General features: G+C 35.9%; 1 protein-coding gene across 9 annotated transcripts in view; it reads right to left on the bottom strand.

Moving 5' to 3' along the window:
* The window catches only part of RHBDD1 (rhomboid domain containing 1), a 177,471-nt gene that overhangs the window by 124,093 nt on the left and 25,724 nt on the right, over positions 1-27,654 (bottom strand). For 2 of the 9 annotated variants that reach the window (XM_081260751.1, XM_081260753.1), the window contains exon 2: positions 18,205-18,347. The gene's annotated coding sequence lies outside the window, so the exon portion shown is untranslated. The other 7 variants (XM_081260756.1, XM_081260754.1, XM_081260750.1 and 4 more) reach the window with 6 other exon arrangements.

Raw genomic sequence — 27,654 nt, 5'->3', positions numbered from 1 at the left:
CAGTGTACCAGGATGGTCGGGTTCTGGTGAGAGACCTCTAACAGCGTGCATGCAGATTGCAATCTTTTTCCTTGTATCCTCATATAAGGCAAGAGAACTCTCGAAGGTCCCTTTTATAAGAGCACTAACCCCAACTGTGAGGACTCTGCCTTCGTGAAATAATTACCTCCCATATATTTCACCTCCTAAAACTGTCACATGGGGTATTCTGAAGTCACCACAATTTCTGAATTCAAATCCTGAATTTAAATTGCACGTCAGCATTTTCATAAAATTTATTTTTGTAAACACAAAACTACTGAGGCAAAATTATGGTGGTATCTGGGGAAAAAGAAGTTTAAATGTGGGAAGGTAGTTGCCATAGAAATACATGCCCAATCCAAAAAAGAAAGTGTCAAGACTGAATAAGTCAGTCCTATGCAATGAATTCAACAAAATCATTAAGATTGATTTGAAGTGTTCATGGAAAGGTGAGGTCAATTTTATCTGAAAAGGAATATGGCAGAGCATGGCAGAGCACAAAGAATACCAGGTTAAACAGAAGAGTTTAGCTTTTTCCCTGTCATTGCCACTAAAGAGGAGAATAAAGGCATACAGAAATAAAAGGTAAAAGAAGAAAACAAAAAATAGCACCACCAGCCACCTCAAAAAACAAACAAGCAAACAAAAAACTCCTTTTCTATTATACTGAGGACCAGCTGCTGAAGGAAAAAAAAAAAAAAAAAAGCCCAAAGGAAATATGTTTTGGTTTCAGGTAACAGGAGAAAACTCAGGAAAGGAACTGCAAGTTCAGGAAATGCTCTGAACTAGTTTCAACAACAAAATAACAATAACAGCAACAAAACCAAAAGGTACATGTATCAATTTAAAGTCAGCTTGAATTATATAAAGGTAATAAAATTCAGAGTCACAGCTAGTTTATTCCAAGAGACTAACAATGAAAAGTGAAAGACTTCTATAAAAGTAAAAAGGAAAAAGTGAGGCCTTAGTAGTGTGGGACTGCCTGTGTAGTCCCCAGCAATGCAGACTTTACACAAAAAAGCAAACCAATAAAAAAGAACTGGAATGACTGTTCATCAGGGAAGTAACACTTCTACCTCTGCTTTTATCAACTGTACCAATCCTGCTCATTCTGGTTTAGCTCCTAACTTTGTGGCTCTAGATCAGGCTATAGCCCCACCACCTGGAATGTCATCTGATACCCAAGATCATCATCCTGAACAACCTGTTTCTTTAGACAAAGGTAAACATCAAGTTGCTTTGCAGCACACAAAAAACTCAGAAAGCATAAGTCTAGTAGCTATTGTTTTAATAACTGAAAAAGAAATACATATTTTGCTACAGATGTTTATTCTAATATACAGATCAAAAAGAAAAGTCAGAACACTCATTAAAATTATACAAACAGACATCACCAGTTAATCTTTGGTAATGCTGCTCCCAAACGTCACATTTATAATCACCCCATTCAATATTCTAAACTTCATGAAACATGTATTATTTATTGATGAGCAAGATTGTAACCCAAACAATCTAGTTCCAGAGTCTCTGTTCTTACAATGAAACTGTTGACTTTCAAGTTAGTCTAACACTGAAAGTAATAAATCTTTTTTGATTTTCAGTTCAGCATTTTTTCTTGTTTGGAGGACAAGCTCTTTCTGTGTCAGAGCTCAGATTAGATATTACCTTACTGTCATTTAATGAGAAATATGACACTTTAATCACACAAAAAGTAAGGATATAATCTCAGTATGAAGAATAGTCTTTCCCAAGAAGGGCAGCTGGTACTTCCATTAAACATGCCCATATACGTGTATTTAGAAAATATTTCAATATAGGAAATCTCATTGCATAAAACTTTGACTCCACATCAGTTGCAATTGTTTTCTTAATACAAATCAATTTATACATCTGTATTTAGGAGAATAAAACAAAATATTGTTGTTCAAACACCCAATTATTTTTTGGTAACTATGATTAGTTAAAGCTACACTAAAAAAAATAAAAATAAACAGTTTTTAAAATTCTAATTATTTTTCTCATAGAAACAAATGGAGAAGTTGGAGAACAAAAGCCCCTTTGGCTTCTCAGAGGACCCCATCAGGGCCACATATCTGGCTGGCTAGGACTCTGAAAGGAAGGTTTAGGGTCATAAAGTATCCTCTACTTTGCATTCCTTCATCCCCTGGCCTAACTGTGCAAAGCAAAGTTTCATCTGAAAGGGAAGTCACAGAGAAACACAAACTGCTTTCACCTAAGATTTACTGGTATTAAGAATCACTATCCTAACTTTTACCTCTGTTTTGTCAAATCGCCAAAAGCTACACAGATCACTCCGCCTCTGAAGAATGACTTCTGCAGAAATGCAACTTGATATCAGAGGCCTTGACATAGGTCCCACCAAAGAAACCATCTTTGTATTGTTATAAAACACCATTCAGACTTACTGTTCCTTGTGTAAAATCCTATCAAACCTAGAAAAAGCTTAAGTTCCCCTATTAAACTTGCTTTCTTCTGCTGAGAGCTATGCAGCCCTCTGGGTGTGTTGTTATCGTTTTCCTTTACTATAGTCCTGTGTCTTATGGCATCACTTTTTGGAAATGTGCAAGTAATATACACATATGTGTCAATACAGAAAATATTCAGTCAATTCAGAGAAGAGATGGTAGAGAAGTTTCCTCACTTGAACCAGGTATAGAAAGATATAAGTAGATAAGAGAAGAAAAGAAGTTTTAAAGAGAGAAAATAGCATGTATGTGCTTTAGCACAGAGAAATGAAATACAGCCATATAGGGCTAACTTCCAGTCTGAGTTCTGACATGGAAAGAGCTTGTCCTCCAAACTAGAAAAAAAGGTGAACAGAGAATCAAATAACATTTTGTTTATTAGATTTGTCAGACAATTGAGTAGTTAAGTCAGTCTACCCCTCTGAAATCTGGAGAATGGCTGATATGGAGAATCATAGTCAAGATCAATTTACCTAGAACTGAAGATACTGGAGGAAGTAATTGGTAGGAACACATAAATCATAATTTTGATGAATTGTTGGAGTCCAAGTGTAGACCAGCTTAAGAATTAACAACTAGAGAAATAAAAGCAGTAAATCTCATCAATCTTATTATAATGCAAGTTCTGAAATGAGCAAATATATTCAAATGCAACTAATATGTAAGGTCATAATTTGGGTATAATATAAATTTCACACATATAAATATGTAACATAAACATACATTATAAATATATAAGTATGCAATTATATAAATATATAACAAATAATATAAATTTCATATTTAATACATGCAGAAAACTGCACCTACCTGAAGCAAATTACATAGAAATTCAAGGAAATTACAATTTTATATTCCTCAAACATCTTCCAGCTACCTCAGTTCAGAGAATACATTATGAGTTATACTGATACACATCTGCAGTTACAACTTGCCATCCAACATCAGATGACCCTCCTTCCACCTCTTGGCAATAATTCACAAACTGCAATTCTTTTGATAACCACTTCTAAAAGCAACATTCAAGACATTTTGAAGTTGAACTGCCATACTTACTATAGTGCTTATGTATTTCTTAACCATTTAACATGCATAAAACTGTGCTATCATGTAATTAGGTTCTCACCTTTTTGTTTTTTTTTTTTTCAATATGCCACTGGCAAAGTTTTTGAGTGCTGTACTCCTGACAACATCTGTTCAGAAACTCTAGGGGTTTTATTATCATATTTTGCCTAATATAATAATTTTCAGGAATATAAACGCCGTATTCAAGAAGAGCTAACTGTACAGTAAGCACAAGTTAGTGGGAGGGGAAGTCCAACACCTAGAACTGTGGGCTGTTAGCCATTATTATCCCACTTCTACTCCACATCCCATTCTTACATGCCATCTTGTTCTGTAACCAAACTCACCAAAGGTAAAGGTTCTCATCACCCAAGTATGCTCTTAGCTTTCTTGGACAAATTAGAGTAAGAGGGAATAAATTTCTCAACTGTCAAACACACCCCTACTTTCTCCTTTATGACTTCTCTATCAAAAGTTGTTTTACCTTCCATCATATACACTTTTAAAACAAGACTCATTTAACTTTGACATTTGTTTACTGGACTGTACATTCTAAATGTGCCAACATTTCATTTCTGATTATAGTTATTCAAGGACACAGACAATATTTGTGTTTAGTCAGATGGTTTTAGTAAGAGAAATAAGTATAATACTCGGTTCAAGGATATAACCCTAACCACCAATTTCAACAAAGAAATAATAGAAGGATAAAAATAAAGACCTCAGATCAGATACTCTGACAACACATGCAGCTCAATGAACAAACTGCATTTACATTCATTGTGCATGTTTCACTACCAAACAGCATACAAGGTCAAACTACTGTCAGTTACAATAAGCTTCTAAACTTCTGGTCAATTACCTGGTTAATAACAAAAGACAGGGCTATGACATTATTACAGTTATAATTAATTTACAGAGCTCAGCCTCCTGTTAATCAAATACATCTTTAAAAGCATTTAATTATTTTTCGCCTAGAAAACAACATTTAGTTTGTTAAATGAAAAGCACTCTTGCTGAATTCAGCATGAAAGCTGTCAGCCTGCTCTAAGACATAAAGGACAAAAGGCTTCACAGTGCACGCTGCTGTACTATAGGAGCTACTGCCACATTCACAACAAACAGAGGTACAAGATGATGGGTAATACAACACATTCTAACAGTTTCTGAACATAAAGAAGTTGTCAGGGAACTGGGGGTAAATAGATAGGCTCTGGGAAAAGAAATGTCCCAATGCCTTTTGTCAAAATTATATACAAGGCTATGATATTAATGTATGCAGTATTGGACAGTATAATTAAGGGCATGGCCCTTGTTAAAGCTCAAAACAAACTAGCCATGTGACCTTAGGACAGTTAACTGCAGTGTCTACCCTATAAGAAGAGAAAAGACAGGGTCATTTGGTATTAAATGAAATTTCATAAATATAACCATAAATTGGACAATGATAGTGTTTTATGCATTTAAACAAATAAAACTGAAGATAAAAAGTTTTAAAGTTTTGAAGCATTTTTTACAAGAGTACAAATTATTTTCTAAGACTTTCTATAATCCTATATTTTTAAACTTGAGTGATTCAGTTATACATTTACATTTAAAACCATAAAATAGAGTACGTGCAAGAAACATGAAAGAAAAATGTTTTAATTAAAATAAATTTTATAATAAAATCTCAAATAAGAGTTTCTATCAAGATTATCTGATGATTTGAGAATTTAATGAGCCTCCATTGTTTTGAGATTTAAAAAAAATCTCAATATGTCAGCTGGCATAAATTTTTACTTTCCCTCCTTTTAAGTGTTATAGTCTTAACAGAAATTATTAGACTACATTTACACATAAAAAGTGACTGAAAAAATGAAACTACTAGATTTGGTATATAATTCTGAATTTTGCTCCACAGCTAGGTGAATTAGTGCCAAGTCCAATTCTGACCCATCACCACTTATGATTTCCAATATCAATCATAAGCCAGTTCCTTCTCTTTTAGACCACAAGTTTTAGTGTAATGAGAGCTCATTAAAGTTCTCCCAACTGACAGCCCTTCAGACCAAGGTTTTTAAACTAGGAGTCACATGGGGAGCCACAATGCCAGTATCCCCTGATCACTCTCTTCAAGAAGATTTAAGGAATTCTATTTTCATGTTTGCTCCACATAATATTTCTTTGTCTACCTAAAGTCCATGAAAAGCGATAGACACTGACGACACCACCACCACCACCATCCCTCATTTAATCCCTGTGTAAGAACTGGTTTTGAATTATTTATGAGACTGAAATCTTCTCTGCACAAGAACTAGTCAAGAAGTGGGGAGAGCATGTCAGACTTCAAAGACGTGTTATGTTCCCAAAACACATAGGACATCCACAAATCACTTGGTGATAGGGGACAGGTTAGGAATTTTTGCCTGCCTAGCATCAATACCCTATTCTTCCAGTAACAGGAATCCATTCCCCACCTCTATTAAATATGGTCTTGAAGGAGAAGAGGGGACTGTCAATAAAAGGTGACCTTTCCTATACTGATTCAAAGGTGACAATGAATAAACAACTCTCTGGAATTAGAACTAGTACAGAGAAACTAGGACCAACAATTTTGGAGCTGATACTCAGAACATTAACTTGAAGAGCCTTCCAGACCTACATAATCTACTCAAACCTTGAGAGGTCACCTAGCTGCTTATGTTTACCAAGCAGGTAGAGTCTGGATTTTCTGTTGATTCTCTGAGCTGATCCACACAACTCCAATAATTTGTTGTTGTGACTAAACTATTTGGTAACTCAGATAACCTGGTTTCTACTGTTTATAAATGAAGAACCCCACCCAGAATAATGACATTTGCAAAGGGCTGATAAACAGATCCTAGTTTAAGCACCACCAACTCCCATTTCTACTGAGTACAACACTAAAGCCCATAGAAAAACCAAAATGCAGAAGTTATACAGGCTGTAGCTCACATACTATTCCTAAAGAAAGCAATAATACACAGAACTAATGATGTGAGCATGAGAGCAATTTGCATGAGAGCAATTTCTGCACAAATTAGACAAAGTCCTCTCAAATAGGTGGTGTGTAAACCTGGACACTGGATGAGGAATGATGCCTCAAAAGGAAAACTAGACAATCTAAAATTTGTCTTCTATTTATATAAAGTTGATATTTTTAAAGAATACTTTTAATTATTGAATTGATTTTCCCAATACTGGATCTCCTGCCTTTGTTCATCATTCAAAAGAAGTCTAGTATATACATTTAATAAAATGTTATCACTCAATAAAAGGTTCTGCCTAGAACTTCAGAACAATCAAATCATACAGATCCATCAGGCCCTACTCCCCCCACAAAAAAACTGAACACAAACCTTCTTCAATCTTTTCAATATCATGACCTTCAGGAAGAAACATGAAAGGGTACTACACGGTTTTCTACAAAGAGATTTACTCCTTCACTTTTTTACTATCATACAGTTCTTTAACAAATACATATCATCACATTTCTCCAAACATGAACCCAGAAAAGAAAACCAATAAATGTAAAACTATAGCAATAAGCACATGATTTTGTATCTCTCCATCTACATCCCTTCATTTAACAACTATTTGAACATCTGCCTATAGAGACAAGGGCTGTTCTTTTAGGAAACCACAGCTTAGAGAGAGAAGCAAAGATACAAACAGCAACATTATCACATGATGAAGAACTAAATTAAGAGCATGATCTCCAGGACATATAAAGAATTCAAAAAACTTAATACCAAAAAAATAAATAACCCAATCAATAAATGAGCTAAGGAACTGAACAGACACTTCACAGAAGATATATAACGGATCAACAAACAAGAAAAATGTTCATCATCTCTAGCAATTAGAGAAATGCAAATCAAAATTATCCTAAGATTTCATTTCACTCCAGTCAGAATGGCAATTATCAAGAATACAAGCAATCGTAAGTGTTGGTGAGGATGTGTGGGAAAAGGTACACTCATACATTGCAAATTGGTACAACCACTATGGAAGCAGTATGGAGATACCTTAGAAAACTTGAAATGGAACCACCATTTGACCCAACTATCTCACTCCTTGATTCATATCCAAAGAACTTAAGATCAGCATAGTACACTGACACAGCCACATCAATGTTTATAGCAGCTCAATTCACAATAGCTAAACTATGGAACCAACCTAGATGTCCTTCAACAGATGAATGAATAAAGAAAATGTGGTACATATACATAATGAAATATTACTCAGCCTTAAAGAAGAAGGAAATTATGGCATTTGCAGTTAAATGAATGGAACTAGAGAATATCACGCTAACTGAAATAAGCCAATCCCAAAAAACCAAACGCTGAATGTTTTCTCTGATAAGCAGATGCTGATCCATAGTGGGGCAGGGACAGAAAAGAATGAAGGAACTGTGGTTTATGTAGCGGGGAGGGAGAAATGGGGTGGGATTGTGAGGATGGGAAAGGCAGCAGAATGAGACAGATATATTACCCTATACACATGTATGATTACACTACTAGAGTGACTCTGCACCATGTACAGCCAGAGGAATGAGAAATTGTGCTCCATTTGTGTACAATATGTCAAAATGCATCCTACTGATATGTATAACTAATTAGAACAAATAAAAAATGGCAACAACAAAAAAACTTTATGTAAACCAGGTATGGGGGCACATTCCTGTAATCCCAGTGGTTAAGGAGGCTGAGGCAGGAGGACTGCAAGTTCAAGGCCAGCCACAGCAGCAACTGAGCAAGGCCCTAAACAACTTAGCAAGACCCTGTCTCAAAAAAAAAAAAAAAAAATTACAAGAGCTGGAGATATTGTTCAGTGGTAAAGTGCCCCTGGGTTCAGTTCCCAGTACTAAAAAAGTATGTAAAGGAGCATGGAGTGTTCAGAAAACAATAAAAATAAGTTTCAAAAGTTTTATATATGACTTAAGGAAGAGAGAAAAGGAAATACTAGATATTATCATATGGGCAATGAGGAAAAGGATGAAATGACTCTTGAAAACCCATCACGAAAAACAGTAATGAAAATGAAAATTTTCATTTCATGAAAATGAAAGAATTTCTTTTTCAGTTATTATGTGGTACATAGTAATTTTGAAAACTAAAAGGTTCCTTATTAACACAAAATTAACATTCCTCGAAAGAAAAAAATATCCTTTAATATACTGGTACGAAGAAAGAGTAATATGGGCAAGATGCACAACATTTATAAATTTGTTCAAATTTAGAATCACAACTGATTCATTATAACAAACAACATTATAATAATTGCTGGTACTAGTAACATTAAAAGGGTGACAAAATTTCTTTCATTGTTGCCTATGAGACTTTTTCTCCTAAGGGAAAAAACCCAAATTATACATAGCTGCCAAAACACACACTCCTATTTATTATTTATATAAACTTGAAGGCACTGTATTATGTATATAAATTTCATTCATTACTATCCTGATGCTGTGGCTTTGGATTAAAAATGCATAAGCAAGTTAACACAATGAAGAAATAGCTGTTGGTGTAATGACAACATTCCTGGAACTAAAACCACAAGAACTAGGGTCAAATACACATACTGTCACTTACTAGTAGGTGGCCATAGGCAAATCATGTAATCAATCGTTCTGAGCTTCTGTTTTTCTATCCCGATGAGAAAAATTCCACTTACTTCCTAGAGTCATTGTGAAGAATAAATGAAATAGCATATTACATGAAAGTACACTACTAAATTTTGTGTTTCATCTTCCTTTCCTCTCCATAAAGTAATGAGCCTTTTCCCCAGTGGAACTAGACTTTATTGCTTTGTAATTATGAAGTGCATGTAACAATGTCCAAGAAACTAGATGGTAAATAACACCAACACGCAAACCTGAATGCATACACTGTTAGCTGGCTATCATCTAGATCCCAAAGGACTCTTGCACACTATCTATTGCATCCCAGAAATAGGATACATATTCTTTTCTGAATACAGCCAAAATTATCCATCATGATGCTACACAGAGCAGCTGGCTGATTGAAAGTGACTCCCCCTCCCCCATACTCCAGCTGTCACCAGGAAACCCTCCCCAACCTGTGAAAAAAGACAATGTACTATTACTATTACCACTATTAATAACAATCTAACACTTAGCATCTGAAATTATTTTTCTTATGAAAGCTCATTATTAACCATAAAAAAAAACTTGATCATATAAATGCAGGACAGCTGCCTTTACAACAAAATATGGTAGATAGTAAACACTAATAATACTGTATATTTTCTTTGACTCCCCCCTTTTCCCTGAGTCATTTGTAATGCTAAACGGCAGTTGCTTAAAATACTAAATAGCTTTTAATAGTGATACAGCTGTCACAACTTGAGATTCTTTTTTAAAAAAAAATCTTGATTTCTCAAAAATATGCACAGAATCCCATGGTTGTAAAATATGGGTCAAATCAAAAGCTACATTGGGGGGAAAAAAACTACTCACAATGCTGAAGGAGAAGCTATACATAAGCTGACACTGCTGAAAACTGGGAACTGTCATCAATGCAAGTTTGTGAATCCCATTCACCAGAATTCTTAATGTCATTAATTTTTAGGTATAGTTCATGTCCTGAGATTTTTCTATCCCTCCAGTAGTTTCCTGCCTAGTTCTTGAGAATACTAGCTTCCCTGGATATTCCTCTAAAGGTGGGTACCCAGAATCAAGAGCTCTTTACCTCACTGAACTCAAAGCCTCTAATTTTCTAAACTTTTCAGGTCAGACATTGTTCTCTGTTTAGAGGACATAACTACAGCATTAAAGGAAATAAATCTTTTTAAGTAAGTCTATTTTAATGTTTTTTAAAAATAATTTTTACATATACACGCATACTTTTCCTGTAAATATATTATTTTGTTTTGTACTTAACCCCACCTCCATATTACAATGATATAAATTATTTATTTTTACATTTGTTCCCCATCTCCATGTTACAATACACTATCAAGTAAATTAAATTACAAGCTAGATTCATTCTCAAGTATTTTCCATGCCAATATATACCTAACAATATTTAGAAATATAAAACGTGTTTTTTATTACTTCTTAAAAAAAATATGACCAATGTGATTCTGCAACCTGTACACTCAAAAAAATGAGAAATTATACCCCATCTGATTCAAATGTATAATGTGTCAAGATCATTGTACTGTCATGTGTAACTAATTAAAACAAATTTAAAAATTAAAATTTTTAAAAAATAATTAAAGCTATTGAAACTCATCAAAAAATTGGAACAAACTGTTTCAGTTGCTATTCCTAAGCATTCCATATTGAAAAATATTAATTCTTTCAGGACTAATAGCATTTCCTTATGTTTTGGTGTATTTTTTCAATGAGGTGTCATCTTCTATAACAGATATATTCCCCTACTATACTTGACTATTACCACTGAAATCAGCAATAGAAGAATCACTAAAGATACTAAAATATTAACCATGCATTGACCTTCAGTATACACCAAAACAATTTCTAGAAGTTGCTGTCATGATAAAAATGAAGATTTTTTTCAACCTCAATTAGAGTTTTAACTTCCTCCAAGTGTTTCTTTTTCATGATTATATGAAGGTTTTGACTCTACTTCAGCATCTTATTACTTAAAAAGTAGTGCACTTAGGTTAAAAAATACTTCATATATAAGAATATTAAAAAATGAATGGACCAAGGTTAGATTTGAGGCAATAAATACCTTTTTTCGTCTGTCCAAAAGAAAACATTCCTGAGCCTGTATATTACTAACATGTGGTAGACATGTTTTACATATTATTTCATTTAATTCAATGGACTGAATAGGCACCCTATGACTTCTATTTTATAGAATAGAAAAGTAATGCTGGAATGATGTCAATTTGTCTTAACAGATACAATCAGTACATAGTAGGGGCAGGATTCAAAGCCTGGTTTGTGTGACCCCAAACCAAAGCAGGGTTTGTGTGACCCCAAACCACTGCTACACATTTGCCTCTCTCATATGGAGAATAAGAAATTATCTGGGGCCTTTGAAAAACAAATATTTCATGATGGGGTAGTATCAAATTGTCAAGGGGAGGGTCAGCAAAATTACTTAAGAATCTGATATCCAAAGTGACATGTTTATCTGAAAACTCTCACCCACAATATACAGTGTTCTCTAATCAAAGCATTGTATTGCATAGGCCATGGTTTGACACTGACCGGGCTCAACACTGCAATGAGCTAAGGCTTTAGGGCAGTAGCTTCAGATACCAAATATTTCTTTTTCTCACCCTACAATGGCGACTTGAAAAAGGAAAGGAATAGGTATAAGAAAACACTGCATCTGACAATCTTGAAAAAAAAAAAAAAAAACAGCAGGATGAAGGTACATCTAGCTTAACTCCTGTGATCCTTCCACAAAATGGAAGTATGGAAAGTAGATATGAGGCCTATTTGCTATAGGGGAGCTGTATGACATACAGGAACAAAAGACAAGGACAGATTTTCATTAGTCTTGGTTTTTTGTTTTGTTTTATACTAATCACTACTCTATAATGCTTTTCAACTCTAAAGAAAGTATTTACCTCTAGTCTCTTCCAAGTTTTGGGTCAAAAGAACATAACTAACTGCAACTAAGTCCATGAAACCAGAAATACCAAAACATTAAAACACATCGCAACATAATTACTGATTCTACAACAATACTACTACCTTAATAGCGTTAGTATTAGAACTGCTCTTTTAACAGAATACCCTGCATCCAACAATCTTGACTACTTTCAATTTAAGAGAATAAATACCCTCTAAGCCCTGCTTACACTCCTCTAATGCACAATTCTTATTTAACCCAACAAAGAATCCTTCCAACACAATTCTCATACTAATTTCAGGTAGTCCTAACCTAATAACAATATCTCACCTTTGGTGAGAATTTTATGAATTGATGATAAATGCTTTTGTTCGTTTTCACATGGCCCATGAAGTAACATTTAAGTGACTTGTCCAAGATTCTATATCTAGGTTACACTTGAACTTAATTCAAATCCCCCTGTGACTCCACAATGGGCGTTATCACTAATGTCAGTCATTCTGAAACCTTAGCGCCAGATGCACTGGGAATCAAATGGAAGGCTTGCTAAAATAATCTCTAATTTGGGATAAGACGCCAAAATTTGCATTTCCGACAAGTTCCCAGGTGATGCTGATGGAACAACATAGGAACCAATGCATCCCTGTAATTTGAAAGATCACTTGTTTTCCCACGTCCAGACCAGCAGAAAGTCAGAAGCCTTTAATGTTTTATTAGAAAAACGGAAGGGGGCGGGGAGACACACAAGAGCTTTCAAAGCTTTTTAAAATGCAATTTCAAAGAGAAAAAAAAAAATTAGTGCCACTGAACTACGGCAAGAGACCTACGCAGCTCAACAACGGAATCCTAACTATGCGACAATTCACTTTGATAATAAGCTAAGTTTTCAAGAGTTTATGGTCAGTTTGGAAAAAACATAAGCATGTGATGATCCACTTTTGGAAAAAGTATCCAAAGGTTTTTTAAGGTCTGAGCAGAAGAGGGTTAAATCCGCTTAGGTGGATTTCCCTTCTCCTAAGTTAAATATCACATCTGAAGTTTGGATTCGATTTGCCACAACTTGTTTAGAGGTACGGGTTACTGCCCTGTGCTGACGCAACGTGGCCGTAATCGTCCTATTTTCAAAAAGAATCTTGCAGAACTCCGTTAGACCCAACCCCATCCTGAGCGTCTCGGAACTTCGTCCCGGGTGAGGTCGGCCTCTAGCACATAGAGGGCAACGACCAGGAGACCCGGGGTACAGTCACGGAAAGAAAACCCGACCCGCCCTCAGACCTGGGGAAGAGCGCGCAGGAGCCAGAGGCGGCGCCTCCAACCCTGCCCCGCGCCAGCCCCCTCCCCCGGGGAGGCGCGACCGCCGCCCGGCAACCCCCGCCCAGCCGCCAGCCCCCGCGGCCCAGGGAAAACGGGAGAGAAGCAGCGCAGAACCAGCTACGCGAGAGGGGCCAAACAGACGTGGAAACTCACGCTCTATGGCCCGCCTGCGTCCACACGTCTTCGCACGCACGTGCGTCATCACGCACGGACGCCGATCCCAGACGCTCCTTCTTCTCCGGCTATAGAGGGAGCCTCAGCAGCCTCGCGACGGGGCCCGGGTTGGGGAAGAGAGCCGTAAAGCGCGCAGCCAGGCCGCGGCGCATGCCCAGTTGTGCGTGTCTGGCCGGTGGTCCCCGCGTGCTGGAGGCCGCGGGCGGGGTCGCCGCGGGGAAGGACAGCTGCAGAGCTCAGTAGGCTGAGCTTGTTCTTTCTACTCATCCGCAGGATCCGTGAGAAACTTGCGGAATAACACTCCTTATTGTCATAAATAGCTAGCAGCCGTCTGCCACGCGCAAAGCAAAGGAGCGGTTGCTTTCGAGGGACTCGTGGGGAGAAGGGCGAGTTACTGGCGCCCTGGCTCCTTCGGGGCGGAGAAACTGCCTGCTAGGGTCCGGTGGTGCTGTAGGCCCCTGAGCAGCTGCAGGAAGGCCGCTACTGCCTGCGAATGGTTGGTGGGACAGGCAAACTCCTACTTCCAAAAGTTCTCCCCAGACGGCGTGAGAGCCGCTTATCTCAGCATTAGAAAGTAGGCCAGAGGAACAAAGTCGGGGTGTACATTGCACTCCCTAAAACTTAGCTCGGAGGCTGCACTGCCGAGTCTGTTTGCCTTAATAAGGACTTCAGGTGTTAGGTATTTGAGGTCCACGTGTCTTTTGTTCACTTGTTGGAATCAGACTAAGTTAAATGTTATAATGCTGTATTTATTTCATAGGAGAAAACTATCTTTTGGCATAAGATCTTCTAAAACTAGGGGAAAGATGCACTTTTTCCAACAAAGCAACCGAAAACAGGTGGTTTTATGCTGCTTTTTAGTTATTGGCAGTTGTAGCAGCTGTGTTTTGCCTATTAAAACAAAAATTGCCTATATCGGAAGTTTATTTTCTGTCATTGGTAATTGCCAGAATTCTTTATAGAAAAATTTATTTTAAAGTTAAAGTTGAAGTGAAAATATGGCTCCTTTACAGGAAATACATATGTGTATCAGAGACTTTAATATGACAAGATTTTCAGTGAATTGCATACTTGAGCTTTATAAATTATTTATTTAAAAACACTATGTTGATTAGAAAGTTCCTGACAGAAACTGAATTCCCAGGAAGAGTCAAATGGAAGAGGAAAACAGTAAATTGCCTACAGAAATATTTCCCTAGAGGAAAATAAATGTAATTTCTCAAAAAGAAGGGGTTCCTACTTATCCTTCTGATCCATGACCATATGCATTCATTCAATTAATACTAATCTAATTTTTTATTTTTATTACCCACTACACCTTTCTATAATTGCATGATTTTTCTTGTCTTTATCATAATACATCAAATACAAGAGAAATCAAGAGGTCTCAGACCATTAACCTTGTAAAAATGCAGTTGTAGGGATTAAGGATGTACTTAGGTAATTATATTTCGGTTTCAAATATTATCAGTGAAAGAAATAGGGCTGGAGTTATAGTTCAGCAATAGAGCATTTGCCTCTCACCTGGGAGGCACTGGGTTCCTTTCTTAGTACTGCATATAAATAAGTAAATAAAATGAAGGTCCATCAAATATTATCAGTGAAAAATTTCATAGACATTTAAGGGAATAGAAAAAAGAATCTTCTTAAACTCTCTTTTATTCTATATGATTTGTTGAGCACACTAAAATTGTTTTTTAAGTTTCTAATTTGGTATATTGTATCATTCTCAAGTCCCAATTAAACTGGCATGCACCACCTGGATAATAACTACATATCTTAAACATTAAAATGGGGCAGTCAGTAGAATCACTGAACAAGTATTAAAAATACTAAAGAATCAATAACAAAAGTCCTTTAACATAAAAGGCATGTAATTGTTATATCACCTTACAAATAATAATTCTTAAAGCCTCAAAAGTATTTATTTTTATCATGAGAAAAGATAGCACTATGCTTATTGCATATAATGTGTTTGGTTTTTACTTATCAGTTGGATTGCTAGTGTTTTTCAAGGCTTAGTAGTTTTCTGTTTGGTTAATCCTACCATTATTGGGAGTAAGATATTGAATTGAAATATTAAACTTTTTTTTTTTTAAACTAGGGATTTAACCCAGGGGTGCTTAACCACTGAACCACATCTCTAGCCCTTTTTGTATTTTATTTTGAGATAGGGTCTTGCTAAGTTGCCTAGAGCTTCACTAAGTTGTTGAGGCTGGCTTTGAACTTGCAATCCTCCTCCTTCAGTCTCATGAGCCACTGGATAACGTGTGCACCACCATGCCTAGCTGAAATAATATCAAACTATTATTATTTAGTTCATTCAATTCTATCGTTAAAAAAAAAAAAAAATCAGTGCTGTGATGGAAGCCAGGGCCTCATGTATCCCAGTGCTCTATCACTGAGCTATACTCCTAGCCCCTTGATTCATTTTCTGGGATTGCTGTAAAAAGAAAAGTACCACAAACTAGGTGGCTTAAAACAATAGATGCTTGCTCAGAGTTCTAGAGACCTGAAGTCCAAGATTAAAGTATTGATAGGATCATGCTTTCTCTAAAACCTATGCACAATTCAACTCATAGCAGACCTATGTAAAAGTAAAAAAATTAATACTTCAAAATCCTCCCACAAAAGAAAACTCAGGCCCCAATAGATTTAATGGTGAATTTAATCAAAATTCAAGAAATTATGCAATCATATACAAACTCTGAAAACAGAACTGTTCTCATTTTATGAGGCTGCTATTACCCTGATACCAAAGCAACAAAAAGTCATTACAAAAAAAAAGTTACAGATTAGTATTCCTCATGGACATACAAAAATTCTCAGCAAGGTATTAATAAATCCAGCATTATATATGAAGGATTGATTATGCACTATGACTGTAAGGTTGGTTTTACATCAAAATATCAATTTTAAACACCATACTAACAGACTAAAAGTACACACAATTATTTGTTGGTCCATATGGACTGTCATAACAAAAATACCATAAATTGTGTGGCTTATTAAAAAATTTGCTTCTCACACTTTTGGAGGCACCATCAAGTCACCAGCAAATTTAGTATTTGGTGAGGGCTTACTTCCTCATAGGTAGCACCTTCTTGCTATGTTCTTACATCATGAAAAGGGGGCATTAGCTCTCTGTGGTCTCTTCAGTAAGGATAATAATCTCACTTATCATGGCCTAATCACCTGTCAAAGGCTCCACCACTGAATACTATCACCTTGGGGGTTAAGATTTTAACATGAATTTTAAGGGGACACATTCAGATCATAGCATCATCTCTGTATGTGTAGAAAGACATTATTTTAATCCAACTCACATTTATAATAAAAACTCAAAAAGAAGTAGGAATGGAACTTCTTCCTCCTAAAAAGGGCATCATCCTTCTAGAGCCAACATTATACTTAAGGGTAAAACACTGAGTGCATCCTCACCAAGATCTGAAACAAGAAAGAAGCACTCCCTACTTTTTTTTTGTATGTTTTTTAGTTGTAGATGGACACAATATCTTTATTTTATTTATTTATTTTTATGTGGTGCTGAGGATCGAACCCGATGCCTTACACATGTGAGGCAAGTGCTCTATTGAGGTACAACCCCAGCCCTGCTCTCCCTACTTCTATTCAACATTGTACTGGAGGTTTCAGCCAGTGTCTTAAGGGAAACAACTAAAAGGCATCTGATTGTAAAGAAGTAAAACTGTCTATTCACAGATGACTTGATCCTGTATGTAGAAATTATTAAGAAAAGCATGCGTGTACATGTTTGTGCGCACACATATGCACACAAACTATGAAAATAAGTGACTTTGACATAGTCTTAGAATATAAAAAATAAATGTATTTCTGTATGCTACAAATTGGCATTCCTGGTTTAAGGAAAATAAAATCAAGCAAACAGTTTCATTCTAGCAAGTATCAAAAGAATAAAAATCTAGCCAAGTGGTATGTAATCTCAATGACTTCAGAGCCTGAGACAGAACGATTACAAATCTGAGTGAGTCTATGTCTCAAAATATAAAAAGGACTGGGGATGTAGCTCAGTTTGAAAATGCCCTGGGTTCAATCCCCAGTACCAGGGGGGAAAAAAAGAAATATTTAGAAACATTAGAAATAAATGTAATAAAAGAAATGCAAGATTTGTTCAATGAAAACCACTTAAGATGGGTAAGAGAAATTTATAATCATGGTCTGGAAAGCTAAAGAATATATTAAAGGACAATTCTTAAATGACTTATAGATTCATTCCACAGTCCCTTTCAATTTCAGTGAACTTCTGCATTTGTTGTGGTACATTTTGATAAGCTGGTCCATATGTAGAATAAAAGATCTGGAATAATCAAAACAAATTGGCAAAGAACAAAATTGGACAGGTTAGATTGCCTCATTTATGACAGTTGACAAATTGGACTTTCTCCTAATTAAAAAATAATAATAATGGTACATGGAAGATGTCATTAAGAAAATGAAAACTGAACTACAGTTTGGAAGAAAGTATTTGTAAAGTGTATATTACCATTGAAAGATTTGCATCTGGAATCTTAAAGTGCTCTTACCATTGAAGAAGAGGAAGTTGAGCCAAGTGTGGTGGTGCACACCTGTAATCCCAGTGGCTTGGGAAACTGCAGCAAGAGGATCATAAGTTCAAAGCCAGGGTCATCAGTTTAGCAAGGCCCTAAGCAACTTGACAAAACCCTGTCTGAAAATAAAAAACAAAAATAAGCATAAGAAGGAGAGGGAGAAGGAGGCACTGATTTAATTAAAAACTGGACAAAAAGGCTAGGAATTGTATCTCAGAATTAGAGTACCTGTCTATCATGCTACACGCTCTAGGATGGATCCTCTGTACTTAAAAAAAAAAAAAGAAAGAAAAAAAAGTGGGCAAAAGTTTTGAAGAATACTTTACTGGATAAGGTCTATGAATAAGCACATAAAAATAGTCTCAACATCATTAGTTCATTAATCATTAGAAAAATGAAAATTCAAACCACAGTGAGATACCATCCTGTACCCCTTGATGTGACTATACTAAAAAAGACAAGTTGGGACAAGAATGTGGAGAAACCAGAATGCTTGTACATTGTTGGTTGGGATGTAAAATGGTATGGCCATTTTGGATAACAAGCAGTCTCTTAGAAAGTTAAACAGACACTTACTGTACAACCCAACAATTCCACTCTTAGGAACAAATCCACCCAGGAGAAATGAGACATGTCCACAAGAGACTTGCATGTGAATTTAATAGCAGTATTGCTCACAATAGTCCCAAATTATAAACAATGTAAGAACCATCAACTCTTAGTAGATAAAGAAACAAAAGAACAAACTCCTGATTTATTCTGCAACATGGATGAATATCAAAAATATTACAGTAGCCCCCTTTATTCTAGGGGTCTTTGTTCTATAATTCACATCTACTACTGAAGCCTATGTATACCATTTTTAAACCTATGATAAAGTATAAGTTATAAATTAGGTACAGTAAGAAATTAACAATATAAAAAAAACAGTTATAACAATATTCTATAATAAATGTTATAGTATCTCAAAATATCTTATCAGTGGGATTGGACCTACTGAGATGAATGGAGGAGCATTCCAGGACAAACATAAAAATAGTGAAGAGAGCAGAATATTTTGAAGAACCATTAGGGTGACTTATATTTTATGTAGAATTTAAGCAGAATATTATGTTATATATTATTTACATAGTATTATGTTGAATCATAGTGAGAATTGAAAAGGGAATGCCATCATGTCCAGTATTATTCTTTTATGAGCATTACAGTGTGGATAATGGACTGAATGGAATGGAGAATTTACTTGGCAGAATAAGTGGAAAGTTTAGCTATACAGTATGGATATAAAATTACAAGTAGACAGACATTGCATGTCTGTAATTCCAGGAGTTCAGGGGGGCTAAGGCAGGAGGATCATGAGTTCAAAGCCAACCTCAGCAACTTGATGAGGCCCTAAGTAATTTATTGAGACCTTATCTCAAAAAGTAAAAAGGGCCTGGGATGTGGCTCAGTGGTTAAGTGCCCCTGGGTTCAATCTCTGGAACCTCTCCCCTGCCAAAAAAAAGTAGAATGTTAAAACCTACTTGGAAAAAAATAGATAAGAAAAAAATCTATTAACATGTTTCAGAAATTCTTATAATGTGTGGTTTTTCACTGGTTTAAAAGAAGAATGTAGAATTAAGACTTTATCATGATTGAGTTCATTCTGAGCCAATGAGAAAAAGTCCTATCAGTAATAAGGTATTACCATAACTACAAATAGAGCAATGCTTTTGCAAGAAAACCTGCCATGCTTAATTATCCTGACATGATTATGGACATTATTATAATTGCATATCAATTTTCACTAATCAACTCTCAATTAATCTAATGGAGCTGAGAAGAGCTGTTATAACAATAAAATAATTATGTTACTCTGCAGGTATTTTAATATAATTTAATGCTTAAACTCCTGCCCCTACATCAACCATTCCCTGATTTCTAATCATACCATAAATAGAGTGTTTTATTTCCTATATTGGGGCATTAAACCAATAAAACTTCATTCTTTCTTCGTGCATTGTTTAAAGTTTGTCCTAAGGAGATAGAAGATGAATGAGCCTTCTTCTCTCTGCCTTGGTTCCATCAGTTCTGTTTGGGATGTAGGAATCAGTTAGTCAAAGGCTCTCTCTTGGAGCTTCAGCTCAGGAGAACCTGGAGGGGTTTGTGGTCGTAAGTCATCTGGACACCAGAAATGGCAGTGCCTCATAAGAGAGGAAGAGTTCCTGCTCCACAGATTAGCTAGGGAAAGGACAGCCTTGGCTTGAACGACTCAAAAGATACCCTGTGCTTTAGCATAACCTTTGATTCTCTTGTCTTGCTAAGTCTGAGTCTTCAGACTTGGATTTTATTTTCCTACAATTCATTATTTTAGTTGATTTTAAAATTATTACTTCACTCCTTTAACACCCTGTAAGATATTACCTATTGCCACCAGCATGATCTCTACTATCTAATTGTAATAATCCACTTAGAGCATTTATCCAAATTTGGAACAGAATCAACTCTCAGTACAATTGTTATTTTAACTATTATTAGCTACCATCTGTTGACTGTCTACTACATGCCAGGCAGTTTCGTCTTCATTTTACAAAAAAGGAGACAGAGGGTCAGAAAGTTAATTTTCCAAAACTTATATAGCTAGTGGGTAGAAGGATGAATAGTTTAAGTACATTATTCCTACTTCTGAATATTAATTGTCAGGTAGGGTGTCATGGATATATCATTATCCATGGAAGAGCTGATTTTGTTTTTACCCGTGCATGTTGACATAAGGTTTTTATTGTTTTATTCATTATCTACACTCTGAAAATGAAAGTAATTATTTACTATCCACTTCAGAATTATTTTGAATGATATGTTTATTTCAGTTATTTACATTTTTTCACTTTAGGAAGTATTTTTTCTATTGAATGTGTTGGAAAAATCTTCCTTAATTTTGTTTTAACTCATTATGATCATTATCTAAAAATTAAATTGGGTTTACAGATATAGAATAACAGTAGGGTAATAGTAGAATATTGTTTTGAGAGTTCCTGTTTCTTTCAAATAATACATCCTAAATAAGCAGCTTATTTTAATAATCATTCCTTTAAAAATATTTTTCACATATGTAACTCACACTTCTATTTTTGTATCAACTAAAATTTTGATGCTTCTATGACTACAATGAATAATTTTACTTCAACTCCCAAATCACATTTTCTGTGTGCCATTTGAGACCTCACAGGAGCCTTCCTAAACCACATATCCTAAAATCTGGCAGAATGTTTCATGAATATTAAATATGTGGTTTATGAAAAACTCATTTAGATAATGAATTCTTAGAAAAGAAAGAGCTATGAATATTCTTACTAGGAAAAAATGTGTAAAAGGGAACTTGCTTCAAAATCAGTCTGTGATGACAGCAGTAATAAATGACTCTTAGGCATTTTGGCTTAGCTTTCCTATCAACTTGTGGTCTGAAAGTGATTTTAGGACTTCCTTTGGGCACACATGAATACAGTACGCTCTCCCCCACACAACTGTGTCTCTGCCACTGCTTGCTAATAATTAAAATCCCTTCGAAGGGGCCTTTCCAACCACAATTAAACAAAACCTATTTAAAATGTAGAGCTGTTGAGGAAACACTTCAGACTGAATTCCAGTTCAAGGCCAATGGGTCCATCTGGCCACCAGCAAATTGTAGTCCTGGAAGAGCAGCTCTGGTGGAGGGAGCCTGGAACAAAAGATGCAGTTGAAGTATTTGTGGAATTGTTGCTAAGGTTCTACCCAAGTTGCTACAATAGGACTAGGCAAAATAGAAGCCCTGGAGTGGAGCAGGAAGTTTTGACATCCCCAGCAATTCAGATACCTCCACTTCACATGATTTGGAGTTTTCTTTCTTTTTTTTTCTTTTTAATTTAGCATACCTGACTTCTAACAAAAGCATTTTTACTCTAAAGGATTTGTTATTTGGAAATTAACTATATAAAGACTATCATATCTAAGAAAGTTGAATATGTATCAGTGAAAAAGAATTTTTACAATTCTGTTTATTTTTCCATAGTTAGGGAGAGGTCAGTGTCTACGTGACATCTCAGGTTTTAATACTGCTGATTATTCTTCAAATTGTATTTTGAAGTACTCAGAAAAGTTTCCTGTGTATTCCTAAAAGATGTCCTAAATATTAGCATTTATTCTATCATATGCCCTCTTATGATATGTATACAGCTATATAGCGTGTGCATACACACACACACACACACACACAATGGTGACACATGTATATATGTATTAAATATAATATCTGTATATATATGAAAATGGTTATATAAAATGTGTGCATGTGTGTATATATATATATACAGAAAAAACTATACATATGTATATATGAGCATATATATGTGTGTGTGTGTGAGTGTGTGTGTGTATATATATATATATATATATATATACTTATACATATGCAAAGTCTGAAATGTATTGCTGTGGGTTTGAATCTGTCCCCCAAAGTTCATGTATGAGAAACTTAATTCCCATACAGATTTTTAGAGGTGGGGCCTGCTAGGTGGTGTTCAAATCATGAGGATTCCACCCTTTTGAATGAATGCCATTATCTCAGGATGAAGTGTGTTATTGTGGGCAAAGTTTTTTTATAAAAGCACTTTTTACTCTCTTTGCTGTCACTTTCTTGCCCATGTGATGTATCCTATAATATAAGAAAAAAGGGCCCACATAAGATGTGTCCTCTTGGCATTAGAGCAGATTATGCTTAGTGAAGCTAGCCAAACCCTAAAAAACAGATACCAAATGTCTTCTTTGATATAATGAGAGCAAGTATGAACAGAGCAGGGAGGAAGAGTAGGAAGAAAAGAGTAACATTAAACAGAGACTTGAGATGGGAGGGAAAGGGAGAGAAAAGGGAAATTGCATGGAAATGAAGGGAGACACTCATTGCTAAACAAAATTACATATAAGAGGTTGTGAGGGGAATGGGAAAATAAACAAAGAGAGAAATGAATTACAGTAGATGGGGTAGAGAGAGAAGATGGGAGGGGAGGGGAGGGGGGATAGTAGGGGATAGGAAAGGTAGCAGAATACAACAATTACTATTAGTGCATTATGTAAAATTGTGGATGTGTAACTGACGTGATTCTGCAATCTGCATTTGGGGTAAAATTGGGAGTTCATAACCCATGTCAATCTAATGTATGAAATATAATATGTCAAGAGCTTTGTAATGTTGTGAACAACCAATAAAAAAAATGTAAAAAAAAAAAAAAGATGTGTCCTCTTAATCTTGGACTTCCCAAACTTCAGAACCATTCATCAAATCAATTTCTGTTTATTATAAACTACTTTCCTGTGTAATTGTGATATAGCAGCACAAAACAAACTAAGAATATTGGTTCCAAGAAGTAGTGCCTGTTGCTTCAATATATACTTGAAAATATAGAAGGGGTTTTGGAATTGGATATTGGGTAGAGGCTGGAAGAACTTGGAGGAGCAGGATGGGAAAAAACCCTAGAGCCAAAGACTGTGGATGGAGCATTAAGGGCAATTCTGGTGAGGATTCAGAAGAAGAGCCATAAGGATAGCCTGTAATCTTCCTAGGGATTGCTTGAGTAGTCTTGATCAGAATGTTGGTAGAAATATGGACAGTAGAAGCCACTCTGAGAAGATCTCAGATAGAAATGAAGAATAGGTATTAGAAATTGGAGTAAAGGCCATCCTTGTTGTACAGTTGCAAAAAACTTGACTAAATTGTGACAATGTCCCAGGACTTCATGGTAGGTGGAATTTAAGCAGGAACATGTTCAAAGTGCCACATAGCTTCTTTTGCTTACAGTGAAATGAGAGAAAAGAGAACTAATTTAAAGATGGGATTAATAATAAAAAAGGGGGGAAAGAATGGGAGTAGTTGGAAAACAGTGTGGTTATGTAAAGAATGGAAACACATGTTGAGGAGGGAATCCTAAGTGTGTGACCAAGTAATCTTTTGCTGAGATGAAGAAGGATAGGTGGATGCCTGCTTCTTTGCAGAGATCTTTGAGGCAGCTGGGACCATTGAGGGCAATGTTTGCAGAAAGGCAACATGGGTCCTCAGCATTTACTGCCCAGTACCATCTTGGGACTCTGCTCCTGCCATTCTAATGCATTGCCCCTAAGCAAACCCAGACATTACTCAGTGGGTCCAGATATAACTTGTGCCTTGGGAGATTTGGGGTCCAACCACCACCCCTATATGACCATAAAAACAGGGGTGAAAGATTATTCTGGAATCTTATGGTTTAATGTTTTTTGCCCTGTTGAATTTCAGACTTTCTTGAGGCCTGTTACTTTTTTTTTTTTCCTTGCTTATCCCACATTGTGTTCTAGAAGCAGATAACTTGTGCTAATTTCGTGGGTTCACGGATGAAGGGAATTTGCCTCAGGGTGGATTACTCTTACTTGTGTCTGATTTAAATGAAACTCTGAACTTCGTGTTTTTGAGTTGATGCTGGAACTGGTTACAACAGGGGTGGAGGGATATTGGGATGAAATAAATATATTTTGCATATGAAAATAGCATAAATTTTAGGGGCCAGAAGTAGAAAGCTATAGTTGGAATGTGTCCCCAAAGTTCAAGTGTTGGAAACTTGATCCCCAATGCAACCATGTTTAAAGGTAGGGCCTGCTGGGAGGTGTTCAGGTCATGAGGGCTCCAGTCATGAATAGATTAATGCTGTTATCTTGGGAGTGGGTTGGTTAGCACAGGAGAGATTTTTTTCAATAAAATGGAATTTAGTCCACACTTGCCCTTTCACTCTCTCTTCACCCATATGATGCCTCCCACCATGTTCAGGCAAGAATGCCCTCATCAGATGCAACACCTTCATGTTGGACTTCCCATTCTCCAAATCAACTTCTCTTCGTTATAAATTACCCAATCTGTGGTATTTTGTTATAGAGCATAAAACAGACAAAGACAAATGTGTGTGTGTGTGTGTGTGTACACATAGATACATAATTTTCTGGTTCATTTTAATGTGTATTGCAGACAAGATGCCATTTTGCTTCAGCATATATTTTCTAAAAAGAACAGGAATTCGTTTTTTTTTTTTTTTTTTAAGAAAAAGTTGTTAATCTAGTGCACTACTAGTGCAGGACAAATCTAGTGCGCTACTTTTTTTCCATTTTAAGTTGCCAATATCCAAGTGTCCTGGAGCTCAGTTTGAGGAAATATTGACAGCTGCTCTGGAACATGTATCCAAATAAGAAGGAGAATGCACACTTAAATATTAACAAATAAAATGCAAATTTGCCCTATTTGTCCATTTAGGCAGCTGAAAAAAAAATCGTAAAGGAATGAGTTACTTATAAACAACAAGAGACCTATTGCTCAAGTTTCTGGAAGCTGGGAAGTCCAAGATCAAGGTCCCAGCAGAGTTGATGTCTGGGGAGAGGTTTCTGAATCACAGATGATACCTTCTCCCATAGTGGAAAGGCAAAAAGGGGCCAAGAAGCTCACACAAGCCTGTATCATGAGGGCAGTAATTCCATTCATGAGGGCTCCCAAAGGCCCACCTCTTAATAGCAACACATTGGGTATTAGCTTTCAACACAAACATTCAGACCATTCATGATGAACTACCACCATGACTCCTAACATTTCTTTCCTCATGTGCACAAAAGAACAAGCCTCCCAACAAAATTAAATTCATTTGACTAAACAATAGCCCAAAGCCTTGAAATTAATAGATTGAATGAATATAACATAAGCCAAAAGGAAACAAGTTATCACAGAATAAGGAGAGGAGGAGGCTGGGAAGAGGTATGGCTTTAATAGACTGTGGTGGAAATTATTGTCACATAAATCTATAAAGCAATTCGTGGGCCTATTAGAAGTTGTTGTTTCTAATGTTTTTGGTACATAATGAGCAAGAAAGAATAGAAAATTGGAAAGTGCACAGAATAAAATTTCAGCTCTACCATGAGCTATGTGGCTTGAGTAACCTCTGAAACTTAATTTTTCAACTGTAAGATGAAGGAATAACAATTATTTCTAAGGCTTCTTCCATTTAAGATTTTAAGATGTAGATAAAAGGAAATAATATGCTTTAAAAATATCAAAGAAGACAATAAGATATGAAAATGTGATGAGAAGTGGAGTTGCTGAGTCAAAGGTAAGGTTGTTTTAAGGTACAGATAAGGAATCAGTTATTTTTTGGGCAGTGCTATGGATAGAACCCAGGGCCTCAGGTATGCTAGGCAAGCACTCTCTCCTGAGCTACATTCCCAAGCCATGGAATCACCATAATTTTTAAACATTTAAAACTCCATATGGAAAAAAATAAAAATAAAACTCCATATGCATTTTATTGAAGTTTTGATAATATATAATAATGGAAGGAATAAAAATCTATAGTTTTGATATGTTTTAGGGATGAAGAAAATAGAGCCAGGAAGTAGTGAGTAAGCTAAATACAACTGACAAATACTTAATAAATGTGTCTAGGGTTATAATGTCTAAAAGAGGTAATCATAGCTCTAGGCGTATAAACTCCTAATCATACAATAAGGTGCAACTATAAAAATGAAACCATTTGGACTGGGATTGTGGCTCAGTGGTAGAGTGCTTGCCTAGCATGTGTGAGGCACTGGGTTCGAATCTCAGCACCACATATAAATAAATGAATAAAATTAAGGTCCATCAACGTCTTTAAAAAAAAAATTTTTAAAGAAAGAAACCACTTAGGGCAGAGGTTTAACACATTTAAGTTTATTGAGATCAGTAACTCATTATGCAAAAAGAAAAACTAAGGAAAGTCAGCAACTATGAATTCAATTCATTCAAGCAAAGAACAAGTTGGTTATTTTTAATAGGAAAAGCTGAAAAAGCTCATTTATTTGCTTTAAAATAATACTAAGAGTACTACTAATCACTGTTGAAATCGGGAAAACCCAAGCTTCTATCCCAGCCTTAGCCTTGGGACTTGGTGATTTGACCAGCTTCTGACACAGGGCAATACTTTCTTTCTCAGTGGTCTTTGTCAAGATTAATTGAGGTAAGGCCATAAACACTACTTATAGCTCAGTGAAATGATTAACTATAATAGCATCTTTATCATCATTCATATTCAGTTTTCTGTTTTGAGGAGGAAAAGCAGGCGCTTGAATGACATGAATAAAGAGGATGGGGCAACACCCAGAGGAAAAGCTGCAAAGGAGCTCCTGCTGGGAATGCTGTCTGCCAACCTTGCTGGACCAGGTACAAGCCCCAAGTTTCTTCAGCACTGTTCTCTGACCCACCAGCTTTTAGGCAATCCCTTTTTTATCTGTGTTAATGGCCTTTCTGTTCTTACTTTCAAAAGTAAAACAATTTTAAAAGCCAATAGTTACTTTTCTATGGAATTCTTTGGAGCACACATGTGAGAAATAAATAGAAGCAATATGGAGCCCTAAGTAAAAATGGTGATTAGAGAG

The sequence above is a fragment of the Spermophilus citellus genome, assembly GCF_964194105.1.
Source record: "Spermophilus citellus genome assembly, chromosome: 11".
Lineage (NCBI taxonomy): Eukaryota > Metazoa > Chordata > Mammalia > Rodentia > Sciuridae > Spermophilus > Spermophilus citellus.
This window is presented reverse-complemented; position numbering and strand designations above follow the sequence as displayed.